Genomic DNA, 15,336 nt, shown 5'->3' on the forward strand with positions numbered 1-15,336 from the left:
GCTTCGATTGCACTGTAAAGTGTTATTGGGTTTCATTGTTAAAATATGCTGCGTTAGCCACTGCTATCACGATCATTTTACTAAGGTATCAATTGTTCTCTACAATCAAAGATTGACTTTTTAGTTTAATTGTTTAAAATGTTTAACTACTGGACTAAAACTAGTTTCCAGGTTGGTTTTCGTTAAAAAACGTATGGCTGAACTGACTACAAACTCTCTACTTGATGTTTCAAAATTAATTTGGTGTAACGCTACTATGGTGGGATAGGTTTATTAAATGTGAATGTTGTTAGGATAAAAGGAATTTGGACATTTACCATCGTTATATGTTAAAAAAGGTTTAACGCAACGTTTCGAGGATGCAAAACGCAACCCTTTCATCTGTGCAGGTGTGATGTGTGATTGTTTCTCGTACTTGTGACTTGTGCTCGGGACTGGCATTTTCTGCAGTGACAACGTCTGGACTAGACTCCAAGCAGCTTTTCCGTGTATTTTAACCGTTTTCATTTCCTTATTCTCTTCCTTTTATTCTTTACTTTTGTATGTACTAAAACATCCCACCACTGACGAAGAGGACAGATTTAAATAGTCGAAACTTTGTGTTATACTTTTTGTAACATGTAACTATGACAAAATCCGAATTCTTGTTGTCCTATCAACCCTTCCATGGGCAGTAACACACTTAAAACAAAATTGAATGTTGAGGTAAGCTCCAGATCACCTTCCTCTTAATGCTGCGTCTACAATAAGATGAATATGGAATAATTGCATTCTAAAGATATAAATATGGTTAAAAACAAGCACAAATTAACTATTTACATAGTTTTTAAGTCATAGACCACAAAATATAGAGTAATGCAATTGAAGAGGTATATTTTTTTTTAATATATACAGATGAATATAACTCCAGATCCAGGACACTGACCTAAGGGAAAGGTGAACTGGAGTTAAACTAAACATTAAAATATAAATTGAAATTTATAAGGTCTTGTAATACGTTCATACCCACTGTCAAGTCACACAATTTCTGCTGCATTAATGAAATATAGGGAAAAGAAAACAGTAACAGAATCAGAGGGACTGCAACTAATTATGAAATCATAAAGTTTAGTATTCAATGACAAACTACAACACGAGAAACTTATCATTGCAATTATTCCTGAAAGCACCTTCGCGCGCACCTCCGGAGTGACAGGATATTCAGGATGTGTAAGGTGGGTGGAGACACCTCCTGTCGAGGTTCTCGAGCACTATCTCAGTCGTGTATTCTTGGAAGAAGTGGAGGCTACCTCTGCTCCAATAGTTGTCACTAAAACTGGACCATACTCCCTCATCTTTAGGATTTAATAACCTAACATAATGGAGAATAATCCACTTTAACAGTCACTATCCGCAGTCTCCTTGAAGTATCTACCAGCTCTTTCCACCCCACTAATTCGATAATTACGGTAAATTATATGCCGCTCCTGGAAAACCCCTGGCCAGATTTAATTAACACATTGATCTTTACTGTACCCATTGTAGGTTCTATTGGAGGTATAAACCGACCAGAAGTGAGCGTAGGGAATTTTAAGTGCTTACATGGAAGTTACAGACTTAGATAACAGAAGAAGTGTGCAGATATAAGTTCTTGAAAGTCTGTTATCCGTTTTTATGACTGAATGTCTGTCGCGTAAATAAAAATTGTTTTTTAAATTAGGTGTAAGAGAACCCGATATTCAATTATTATTGGTCGGGTACTGAATAACAGTATAAAACTATATTTTACTCTAATCTTCTCTAGGCTGCAAATGATGAAACGTAGGCAGAATGAAAATTAAAAAATTAAACTTCATGCATAAGATGAAACCCAGTTAGCTCTCGGATGGAATTTCTTAGAGGCTTGAGGAAACCAATGAATATTTTACTCTGATTATTGGAAAAGGTATCCTATCTGCCACAATTAATATTTTAGAGTACAGAAGAGTCTAGAGTTACAGGATATTAGGTGCTAGCACTTTTATAATAATTAGTGTATTCGAAATGTAAATTTGTTTGTTACCATATATTAATTTTTTATATACAATACTAAAGCTCAAGCTAATATTGTCCAAGCTTCATGGTTTGCAGCAAAAATGCTCTCAGGAAGCCGAAGAGGACGATAAGTAAGAATTCATTTTATTGTCTGTGAAAGTAAGGCTATTTCATTCAAGTACTCCACAGTCCCCAGTCAAAACATTCATCACTTAAACAAATACCTAAGAATTGCTTTGCAACTGAACAGGAAAAGCAGATAAATCTCCTAAAAATTTTCGTTGAACATCAATAATTGTTCTTCTATTCATATTTATAAACACAATCTAATCCAACTCATCCAATATTATTGCTAGCTGCTTATCATAATCCTCAGAGTAATACAACTGTGAGTTATTTAAACTTAATTGCTAAATTTGATAGTGTACACTGTTTTAAATGCAAAGGGTTTAGTATATTAAACCAAATGTTCAATACTTCGATTCATACTTAGCCTTGTGCACGATACAGGTGCTCAATCTTTCACGATTCCACTACAACTTAGTTGTCCATGTAATGGCAATTGTTTGTGTAATCATTGTTTAAGGATAGACCTATCCTCTTTTAACCCTTATTCTACAGTACCTTTGCTGGATTATAATCAGAGATTACATTTGTATTACGTTGGCGAGAAATAAAGTTTGATGCCGTGTATGCATTTATTTATTAAGATCTTCAGTATTTGTATTCTTTGTAACCCAGAGTTACCAGTATGGAATACCCAGAACCCAGAATACAAAGGCATGGATCTCTTAAGTCACAAAAACCAATTATGTGAACTTATCCTGTCAAAAAGCTCACCTTTTACCTCAACACGAAATGTGTCCTGATTTCTTGTTGAAGAACCTCAATATTACTTAACATACCATAAAATTTTATTTTGGTAATCTCTGCATAACCCACAGCTTTGTAACGCAAAATTTTGTTTATTTACAATTAAAACAAATCATACAAACTTTTCATCATCCAGGAGACTATTTAGATATCATATCAGTAATAACAAATAAAAGTCACTGTAAACTTAATAGCAAAAATAAGCAAACGTAAAAGCAAACTGAATTCCACGCAACAATACTGCAATCGCATATTTGAAAGATGACTGATTCCATTCGTTATTTTTATTGTCCTCGTTTATTTATGTCAGATATGGACTGTAACTGCACATCTCCCATATATAGATGCTCTTCCAACGTCTGGTTTATAGCAACAAGTTTGTTTATAGATTAAAAATGTTATAGTGTGTTTCTTGTAGAAGCCACTGTTATAACCATTCTCAATTTCACGTACTGTGAAATATATTTTCTATACATGCTAAAGTATGATCCAATCAGTCATGAAATGAATTTTCATAATTACAAGAATAACTTAATAAATGAACCTTCCTAACTATGATTCATCCACTACAAAAAGCATAGAATGCTCCTGAATAAATTTGTCATGCAAATGTATTACATTTTGTAACGATTGTAGTGTAGTACGTGTATCAGTGTAGATATAGTGGTGTAATGTAGTACAATAGTATTATAGTGTAGTATAGTACGATTTAACAACCATTACGCTGAACAGCCCATTTTACGTGGTGAGTTATATGACTAGTTTAGGTATAGGTGTTGTGATATCAGTTAGAGAAATTAGCCTGTCTCTGCCAAAAAACCGAATTCACTCAAGCTGTTTACGTAAGTAATAATTTTGCTTATTGAAAATGGTTGTTATGCTGAGAATTTCTTGCAAGTATTATTATTAACTTATTGTAAAGTAAATTAAATTAAGTAATTCAGCTCTTATTTTTTTATGAATGAAGCCAGTAGTTGCACGTTCGTAAACTCTTATAGTTAAACAGATCTATTTTAATAATTAATGTCACGGCATAAGGCAATTAATTTGGGGTTGTTAATCAGCATGCATTGGAGTCAAAGTAACGGAAGGTTTTTTGAACTGAAAATCTTTTAGGGGTAGTTTGTGGTTTTAATAAGGAGTTGTAAGGTTTGAGGATATTAGAGTTTTATTTACGAAATAAGTCAGACACTCGACGGTTTGTCTCAGGCAAAGTGGCATTATGTTACGTCATAGTTTTAAAATAAATCATTATTATAATATCCGAAGGATAAGATTAATTTATTATTGTAGAGCCCCACTGGATATTGTAGAAATGTCACTCATTTGAATTGCAGGTTCAGCGTTTATCGAAGTCTCCCTCGCAAGTTTTGTATACAACATCCGATTTGTTAGGAAAAATTATAAAAAGTTCTATTTTATAATCCATTTATGGTTTTGAGAATGTATTGCTTATTTAGGGGCATTAATTATATCTTAAGTTATAATAAATAGTGTTGGTTATAATCACAGGTAATCCAGACCATTTATTTTTCACGCAATTACACATAAAATTCATATACTAATAAGCCCACGGATTTTTATGGCATATTTGAGTCTCAAAAGGGTCTTTATCCTCTTACAGCTTGACCAAAAAACTTGACTGTGGTTTCCATGTAAGATAAAATATAAAGGGAGGAAGCAAATCTATGAGCTCATTGCATAATCTACGCAATTAGTTGTTGTAGACAGTCATAGAAATACAAATATATAATTTACCGGCTAAATTGTGGAGGAATACCTATTTATGTTAACTATGGTTATAACTTTTTTAAAGTTTACAGAACAATTTACATGTTAAAATCATCAGCAAATTCAAATTACAATTTGTGTACATTTAGTGATGTAAATAAAAAAAAATATCGTCACCATTTTAAAATTACAGAAGAACACTACTATCCTTATCGTGTTTTTTAAATCGCGTTGTATAAAAGAATATTTGTATAAATGGACATATGTACTAAAGAATCAATGTTATTACCTAATGTTTTCACTGCAATCAAGTCTCTGGTCAATGTACAAACAAGTTACCACAATTTTCTTCACAAAAGCAAAGTGAAAACCTACAATAGACAAATACTGAAAGTATGTTTTAAATCTGATACTGTTTACTCGCGACGGAAACGTGCAATGATGTTGGAGATGGAAAACAAACATCAGTTTTCGAAATGTCTACATTGTTGCTGATCGTCTATTTTAGATGAAATGTTTGTAATATATTTACCGAATCTACTCCTTACAATTCCCTGACTATGTATTGTTCTTTACTTAGGACAATTTTTATTTATTGTTATACGTCCGAAGGATACTGAACGTATTCTGTTTCATCACATGTATATAAAACCAGTTAAGTTCGTCAAGTAGGTAAGTGTTTCATATAACTTTCTTAAAGAGACGTTATTTATCTCTAGCAATGACTTACTTTCAAATAAAAAAAAAAAAACAAAAATAAATTATTTGCATAGAAGGCCTTGCAATTTTATGTTAAACTTTTATACTTACGCATATCATACCAAAATAGTACAAAATGACTAATATATTTCAAAACGATTATTCTTATGGCATAAAATCGAATGCCATGATCTGAAACCCTCCCAGTACGAACAGGAACTACCAGTTCTGGTAGAAACACCTTCTACTATTATCGTCCAACAAACACATGTGAAGTGAGAGAGTTCATGGAACTTTTAAGTTACAAATTCCACTCTGTACGATGATATCAATGAAGTGTTTAGTCACTGAATAATCGGGAGGTAAGTAGGAGTAATAAAGAGAAGTTGGCGTTAAATAACGGCAAAGAGTAATACTCTTGGTAATCAGGTTTACATATATTTAAATACTTTTGCTTTTAATGTTCCATCAATACTGGATTTTAATTTTTATTCATGTTGCACCTATTTTAGTTTAAAAAATTTCTAAACATATAGCAGCTAACCTATGTATTATAAATGTTGCTTGTAATATAGTCTGTAAGTAAGAAATCGTAATTCATAATTGCGTATTGAAGAAATAAAGTATGTAATGAACAATATAGTAACGTTGATGTATTATTATACAACGATATACCGGTATACACAAAAACATTAGGAAACTACACACAATACAGAAATGTGTGGTGGGAAGTTTTGATTTAATGCAAATGTTCAGCTTAACTTCATTTTAACTTCCGCTAAATACAGCGGATGTGATCTGATACTATGACAGACTTCCGCCTAATCGTGGCCTCCATATAACAAGACTGTAGCATACGACAGTCTCAGACGCTGCAGTAAGCAGAAGGTTAAATGGAAAGTTAAATTCCTTAACAGACTAAAAGCGTTCTATGTTTGTACATAACCATCCAATAATATGACTGAGCGCAATGACAGCCTAACATTATTAATCGTCTGTATGCAAAATACACAAATATTTAAAACGAACCGATATTATTTCATATGTACCCTCATAGAATTAAACTAACCATCAGATTGAGCTGTAAACCTCAATGCAATTTCAACCAGACCTTAACCTCTGCTGGTGGGATTACAGACATATACCTTGTAATCAAACGAAATAAAAATTAAATTAAAGTAATAACCAATATATTTTATTAAACTAAATTTTAATGTATTCGGATGGAATAAATTAAAAAATCCTAATACAATTATAAATATTAAGAAAGTTGTTTCTGTGCTATGAAATTTAAAACTGTAAAACACTCCTTTTCAGAAATAATAGACTTTTTACAACACGTTTGTTTAAAACACGCGACAATAAGTTAAAACACGTGCTAGTCTGTAAGAGTGTAACAGCTGTCAAACAACACGTGCAGCACTTCAGTAGCAATAAGCGCCAGTATTTTGGGTCAACCTCGTGTACAGTATATTGTTCTTATAACCGGCAGAGTTTGCCTCAATTTAACCAAAAATAGTGAGTAAAATTAGATTTATAGACAAAAAATTTCACCAGTTTTTTAGGATTATTCATAACAATATAATTCGTTTTCTACACATTCATGGATTATTTACCACCCCCATTGGATGAGGGGATCCTCAGAGAGCGTTCATGAAATTGGACCAATTCGGTATACTAATAAAGTTTTGGTACAATAATTGAATAACAGACCAAATAATAATGTTTGATTACGTACGGAATTTATTTAGTAGCTTGTGATGAAAGCTGTGTGTCATGGCACTCTTACACCTTGTAATTAAACCAAACACAAATTAAATTCACCTAAGATTTAATTTCTTTTATTAACGTTTTCCTTGATTTGAATCAACACAAATTACAGTCACTTTAGGCCTGTCATATTTCTCTATAATTTTTAATACAGTTGTATATTTCCAATAAATTTAAACTCAACATATCTTTATTTCAAAGCATTTCTTAGACTCTGTACACTGTACAACCTTTGAATGGTTGTAACACTGGTAAAATACTTCTGACGTCACTAAAAGACCACATTACAACTACTATCGGTTAGTAATACAAAGTACTGAGGACTCGTCGTGTGACTCAACACCTGACATTCCTGTCCGGTGATAGTTCCTGGAATAAATATAGACTGTTCAATTAAAATAACCTCAACAATGAACATATAAATGTAAATTACCTACAAATTTCGTAAGGTGGAAAAAATTCCATATTCATCTTATCATTGATCTTATCATGATGTTTAAACGAAAATACTTACATTGTGGTTTAATGTACTAGCGTAGATGGACTATTCTAAGAATTGATACTTACTTCATGAGTTGTGAATGATTATTATAAATGGAATCGTAGATCTATCAAAATACACTAAGAAAAAACAGAGTTTCTGTTTAAACTTGTTTTTTCTTTATTGAATTAAACTCATTTGAAACTTTTAAAAACAACCTACACACACTTTCTTCACTGCATAGTCCCGTTACTCAGTATGTTATTATGAGTTTCCCATTATTAACGATTTTAATATCACAATACTTGTAAAGCATTTTAGTCAAAAGTTATGAATATCGCTAATAATACCGTTAAATAATTTTACCACACTTTTTGGTCATAAATCAAGGAAAACACTCAAATCCCACCTTTCAGAGGAATAACAAGCGCATCGCCGGTAGACCATTATCGAGTATTGAGATTTTTCAAGGGTCCGGTGTAATTGTACCTACAATAGCTCCCAATCTGTGCCTCATTCAGATGGAAAGTGCTTCTCCATTTTTTCCTCTTCACTGTGAAACCCAATCAGTTTTCCATTACAAACTCATTACCTATAATAACTTGTCATCCTCAAACCGTCTTCTAGTGTGACTTAGACAGTTTAATTAGTTAATAGTATTTATGTAAAACTTCTTAAACGCGTGAAGTTCAAAGAAAAATAAAAAAAAATTGTATTTTGAGTATATGTACATTATTGTTGAATGTTTATGTTTATATAAATGTAGTAGTCAACCGGTTTAAGTAGATACTACAAGCGATAGGCAATTTTAAAAGGAATACACCACGAATCTAAAGGTTTCTATACAGTAAATGTTATAAAAAACTAACTTTTATCAAACAGTAAGTTTAAGTAATACGAGTATTGTTAATCGTATTTGGAATAAGAACTTATAATGCTCCACACACTTTGGAAATTCACTTCAAATAGTTTTGGAAGTCAAATAAAAAGTTTAAAAATAATTTTAAAAAACCTCTAGAATTGTACGATTTATATTCTTAAATAAACGTGTTCTTTCTCTGAGGAAACTGCGCATAGAAGGATAAATAGTCAGCCAAATACTTTCGGTAGTGATTTTACCGCGTAAAAGATTGTAAGAAAATGATAAAGTATTATATTTTAGTTATTTTAAATTCTATATTTCACTTAATATGCTAGATATTTGTCACTTTTGTGTCACGATTTTATTAATATTACGTTTATTGGCTGGTTACAATGTTTTTAGATTTCTCAATTTCGATTATTGTTTGAGTACTCTATTAGATTTCAAGATGATACTCCTTTTAAAATGACTTGTGATACCTGAAAATAGCAACAAGTACTCAACATAGTGAACAAGAGCAAGTCACTAAGGGAAAAATACTAATATGATTTTTAAATGTGCTGTAAAACTCTCTCGGAATAAATTGAATAAAAAAAAACATAGTTTACTCGTCTTATATTGAAACCATAGCTAAAACATAAAATAACAGATTAGGAGAGTTATTGTTTGAGACATGATGTCGCTACAGATCCATATACTTATAATCTATATCAGCAGATGGAACGGGGCAAACGGGTATAGTAAATGTATTCACAATCTAGTCCCTTATCTGTAATGGCAATATTTGTCTCTAACTAACTATGGAGACATTTTCTGGAACAAGAGGTGCCCTCACGGAGATTCCCTGTAAGACAACAACAATTAAGTACTCATTTCCAAAATTTTAAATGAAGACTTGAGATTGGCCTTTTCTTGCCTTGTTCCATCGTATAAATGTATATATCTTATTTAATAGTTTTACTCGACGGCTCAGCAGGAGTAAACCATGAAAGCAGAAGAAAAGTATTTTGTTATTCCCAGCCCGAATGGACGATTCGATGTGGAATTTTCCGAAGATATGTAAGTTTGAATAGAACATTTGATTGTATTAGTTACAAAGAGATATTTCATTCATTGCTATAAATTGAGGACATAAAAGTGAGCCCTCTCGCTGCCTGCTCTTTGAGAAATGAGAGGCTCAGGTAGTGAGTATCTGAAGGGCAACAATCAAAGGTACATGGAGCAACCCTAGCGTCACACCTCAGAACTAACTGAAACAAAGTTCAAGACCTCAAGCACATCTCGTCTGTATGAATGATTTATCCCTTGTTTACCTAATACAATAAGAGTTCCATTCCATCAGAGAACTGGGAGTGTTATCGTATTTCCATCGTAAAACTTAATTTAGATATCCAACGATTTCCAAGAAACAACGCGTGCATTTATACAAATATTCTGTTTGTAATAAGAAAACTTCTTATAGAATACGAAACCATATTGGTATATCCAACTATTGTATATTTATTGAAGTTATACTCAAGGGTAGAGAAAATAAAGATAGTTATTCTTTAAAGTTTAGCCAAAATAAACTTATTTTACAGAAAATCGTGTTAAAACTGATTATTATACAAAGGAAAACTAATTTACTAATAAAGTATTGAAGTACAATACAGTACACCTTCAGGAAGGTAAATTATTTTATTTTTACTTATGACATTACGACATGGAATTGCAATGGTAATAGCATACACTGTTCGTGTATGTTTTATCTATAACATTAACTTATCTTAGCTAAAATAAAACTATTCGAATATTTTTTTCTCCATTTAACAGATTAAGTCCTTGTCTTATTTTGTAGCTATATTTGTAGCTTATGCATATAATAAATTTCACATTACATCCTAAAATTACTTAATATACACTATCCAAAAACTAAAAGATTTCGTTAAAACCAACAAACTTTAGATGTAGCTTAAAGTGAGAAAAAGTTTGATTTTGTAATAAATGATGACAACATGGTTATAATTCAAGAATAATTCACTTCAAATGGATATCAACACTGCTCTAGTTATATGTTATACATATAACTGTTATACATATACATTATATTCAGCTAACTTTTCTTCATTATATTATACCAGAGGAATATTGTATTCTACTAATTGTGCAGTAATGTTTTTAGTAGGTTACAATCGATAAAATATATGTTTATGTATATTTACTTACTATGTACATATATAGTGAGAAAACCCCAATAGTTGAAACAAACGTTTTAGCTTTACAAGAAATTTATTCAGTTGCACTACACCAGGGTTGGGATTGGATGCACCGGAGATAACTTACAGATAAGAAATATCACTGCTCTAGTTTCGTCTTCAGATGTGATTTGATAACTCTTTCCACGACCCTCAACTTTTATTGCTCTTTTGTAAGATTTCTTCACTATCATACACTGAGATAGATATCTACACTACAAATTTTATCATAGTATTTTGAATAAGACACGATATTCCTATAACCATGTAATGGATGTATGACCTTACTACTTAAATCGATTTTTTCCTGAAATTACTACGTATATTTATTTATTAAATAATTTCCTTAGATAAAATAATTTAAGAAGGTTTTTGTTCCACTTACTTCAAAATATCATACTGAGCGCCTCCCTATAAACTTTATCATGAATAGAGATGGAGTGATTTACTTAGAGGGATGTTTAAATGACCAACTGAGAAGGTTTTTGACGTATGATCATTTTTGACTCCGCCCCTACCACCCAAATGGTGTATTTTAGGGGGAAGTCTCAGTACCTAAATAGGAACCCCAAACATAAAATGTATTAAAAAATGAAGAAGAATGGCACAAAACTAGTAATCTCTAATGTTACTGCATAATATTTAGTGGTCATTTAAAGTTTAAATCGTTTTATAAAACTCCTAAACTTTAAGTTACATTTCAAGTTATTGTGTGGCACATAAAACATGCACTCACTGGTTGTATTGAAAAGTTGTGACACCAAATCATAACAAAAGTTATCATAACTATCAATAAACATCAGGAACCATTAATAAATTAGCATTTATTAAGTTTTCTTTTCTTATGACCGAAGCCCCCTGGTTTTTGCCATGTTATCCCTTATTGGCTACCAGTTAGTATGTAAAACATATTCAGTAAATTTTGACACAGCAACTGGATCCCGCCTGTATATGATGGCCAACATTCGATGTATATCTGTTTTTACGTACGATATGTTTCAAACGAGTTAACCTACACCATTTAAAATTAGTTTAGAACTCTACCTTTATATCGCTACTAAAAATAGTGAACATCGCTCCATTAAGAGTAAAATTCTTATTTCTGGTAGTTAAAAAGTAAATTTCGTTAAATTACTGTTATGGATATTAGCAAAAAAAAATGTCATTTGATAAACAGTACATAACTCTCTTAACTGTGTTATGTTGACTTGGATTAGGTCTAATGATGTAAATTCCATAGCAGAACAAGGATTTTATGTATAGTACTCGTAGTGTAAATGTTAATATTAACTTAATTTCTCGTTTGCATGTTGATTGGTTAGTACAAATATTTCACCAATTTTAAAGTAACTTTTAAAGCCCTATAGTCTTTAAATTTGATACACATGTTTTTTTGTCAATTTGTCATTATTATTCACAAGTCAATTTGATACAACTGAATAGCAATGTGACAATACATTATTTAATGCTTTAAGTAGTGAAAACTCGAATGTACTTTACAAGTATTTGAATATTCATTACGTAGTGCTATTAATCAGATAAATTGGATGATGCAGTTTGTATTATTTTGTCTGGTTTTTCAGACGCCTGATTTATGTCTGCTTCTGTCTAGAAGATATTCAAGAGAATATAATAAAATTCATAATATCTAAATATACTTTTAAAACATATTAAAAATACATTTTTATTTTTCCATGACTAAGTTTAATTAGCCGAGTGCCTAGCATTGTCTACCTCACTAGTTGATAACCAAAGCAGATTTCTGTGGTTGTATATGCAGGCCTGAATAAATGACATTTTTGAATCTGTTAAATTGGAGCGATGAAACTTGGGTTAAGACTACACCTCTACGACTTCTATATTGAAATTGTTAATGCAGACATCGCATCTACTGGGAGTTCCTGTCTGTGCTAGGATTATATCCGCTGCGGATCGAACGATAAGCTGGAGAAGCTTCTCACCGTGACCTTGTGTGCGATGTCGTTTAACGTTTTATGCTTTTAAACTACTTACACTCTTAACCCTTAAAGCGCTGAATACAAATTCCTATATTTTCCCCTAGCGTGCTATTAACGTAAAAAATAAATTTTAAATTTCTTTAAAGATCTATTTGATTTAATATTTCTAAAGTTAGTATAGTAAAAAAAAACATTATAACGGAATTTTTAAGGATTTTATTTTTGCTTATTGAAATGTATATAAAAACTAAACATGAAATTTGTAAATTTCTAAAATATTTTTGTGAATAAAACACTTCGAAGCATGAAGTGTTTTTAAATTGAAGTCACAATTCTTGAAATAATATAACTGTAAAAATGGTCAGATATAACGTAAAAGACGGAACTCAACACAGGAACAAGCTTACGCGCAGGTCTTGTGAACAGCAATGTCTCTCTCACCACGCGGGAAATCCCGTAAGACGCGCTAGTCTGCAGGTCAGAATGGCGTTCAGTTGTTATGACAAACTGTTTCGGATCGGTAACGGGTAGCCTAGAACAATGAATCGAGCGCAGTCGTTGTCTGAGCTCCGGACAACATTCTCCGTCATGCTATCGGCAGTTTGTACAAACTATATTTTACGAAAAAAATTAAAACTTCGTTTGCGAGATTTACCGTAATACGCGTGAAGCGTCATTTTCATCGCGCGTGATAAGGGTTAAGAGTTGTAAAAGTTTAATGACTACTGACAACAGTTGTGGAATATTTAAAGAAACTATGTAAATAATTTAGTACGATTATTCCTTTTTAATGAGAGAGATTTATTATCATTCTGGGTTTATTGTAATAAATGTTTAATATTTAGTCAGTATTAGATAAATGATGAATTATAAATCACACAGAAGTAAAACTGCATGTTCGGTAATTGTATAAACAATAGATATTTACTTAACATTGATCTCATTGACCGTGTTGATAGTAATATTATAGGTGAAACTAGATGGATTGCGAAAGTTTATTCTCACTACCACTGAATGTGATCATTAATCGTGAATGTGACCGAATCAAAACAGTTTTCTTATATTCAATATATATTAGTAATTTTCATTAAAATCTATTTGAAAATTAATTCTGTTATATTTTAGAGTAATATTTTAATTTGATAATAATGTGAAAATATAAATAATCAATCGTAAAATATAATTTAAGTATTTCTTTTATTTGTTGTAAACTCGAATACAAGTAATTATTTATGGTATTTATAATAAATTAAATTACAGTTCTACTTGAAGCAATTAACTGTTCGTTCTGAATACGTTTATTCAGAGTGCTTGACATCAAATAATAATGATGGAATTGTCACTGATGTTTAAAGTATTTATAAAATACTTTTAATCATATTATTCTATTTTTACGGATATCACCAACAAGCAATAATATTTAGTAATAAGGTCTGTTATGGAATAACAATGTTTTATATATACCTATTTGCTTTGAATTAATGAATAAATATCCTGTCAAATGGTCTATAATGTTTAACCATTTCTTTACCCGATGATATTCGTAAAGCCCATCATCACCTTTTGTGCAATAACATAAACAGTTGTTAGAATTTAGAATATGACAACTCACCATCAGGACGATATGGTCAAACATTTATAGACTGATGTCTCTGATGGCATCAAATAACAACTCATTGTATGGTCGAGTAGCGTGTATTACAGTCTCTTCTACCAGTGAGCGTTAACAAAGTTACACACACACATTTCAGGAAAATGAGATTTATCCATATTGTTCCAAGAACTAAAGTACTGTGACAGTTTTTTGCGAAATATAATTTATTAATATAATCTCGCTTGTCTGTATAATCTTTCCAGGTAAGTAACTATATTAAAAACATTCATTTATGATATTAAAACATATAATACTATTAGATTTTTATTAGAGGATTAGTAATAAATATATTAACTGTTTTAACACTCTACTAGCTATCTGTATTATTTTGGTTAAATTTAGTTTAGTCATGAATGCATTGCTGCTCTTTTTTTTAAATTGTAGTTACAGACCAAGTAATTTGTTGAACCATGCTTAAGCACGGTCCCTCCTTTTTTTAACTCAGGCTTTTGTAAACATGCCATCCCGAAATATCTTAGGAAATTAAATTTACATACTTTAAGTACATACATATTCACGATTGTGTCTATTAAATAAAATCCAAAAGAAACTAATTGGTTTGAATGAAGGCCGGAGAATAATAAAAAGGCCAGTGTATTTTCATTCATTGGGAATAAGCTAGTGCTCTGTCTCAATTATTAACATTTTATAGTAGTACTTTATAATTTAAAATAAATAATCGGGATACTCGATATAGCACATTTTGTTTGTTTAAGAGTACGTTGTATTTATGTTACATTTTATTTCAACGTTTCATTTGGATGTAATGTACAGGGTGTGTGTAGCTATAACTGATGACAAATTATTCGCACGGTTATAATCAATCAGCTGCGATAAATACGTGAGGAGTATATTGCCGGCCGTACGGTTAGCGTGACGTAGTTACTGCGGGGGGGGGGGAGGCAGAACTCTGGTCTGCATTGTGGTCTGGCAATTTTTGAATTCGCCATACATTTATTCAAGAAAATACGAAGTAATGTGACATTGCGTACTTGTGAACCTATTAGCCGTGAATAATGTTTCCTAGTTTTAGTGAAAATAAATTTTTTTTAAATCAACTT

Source organism: Homalodisca vitripennis, chromosome 7 (assembly GCF_021130785.1).
Source record: "Homalodisca vitripennis isolate AUS2020 chromosome 7, UT_GWSS_2.1, whole genome shotgun sequence".
Lineage (NCBI taxonomy): Eukaryota > Metazoa > Arthropoda > Insecta > Hemiptera > Cicadellidae > Homalodisca > Homalodisca vitripennis.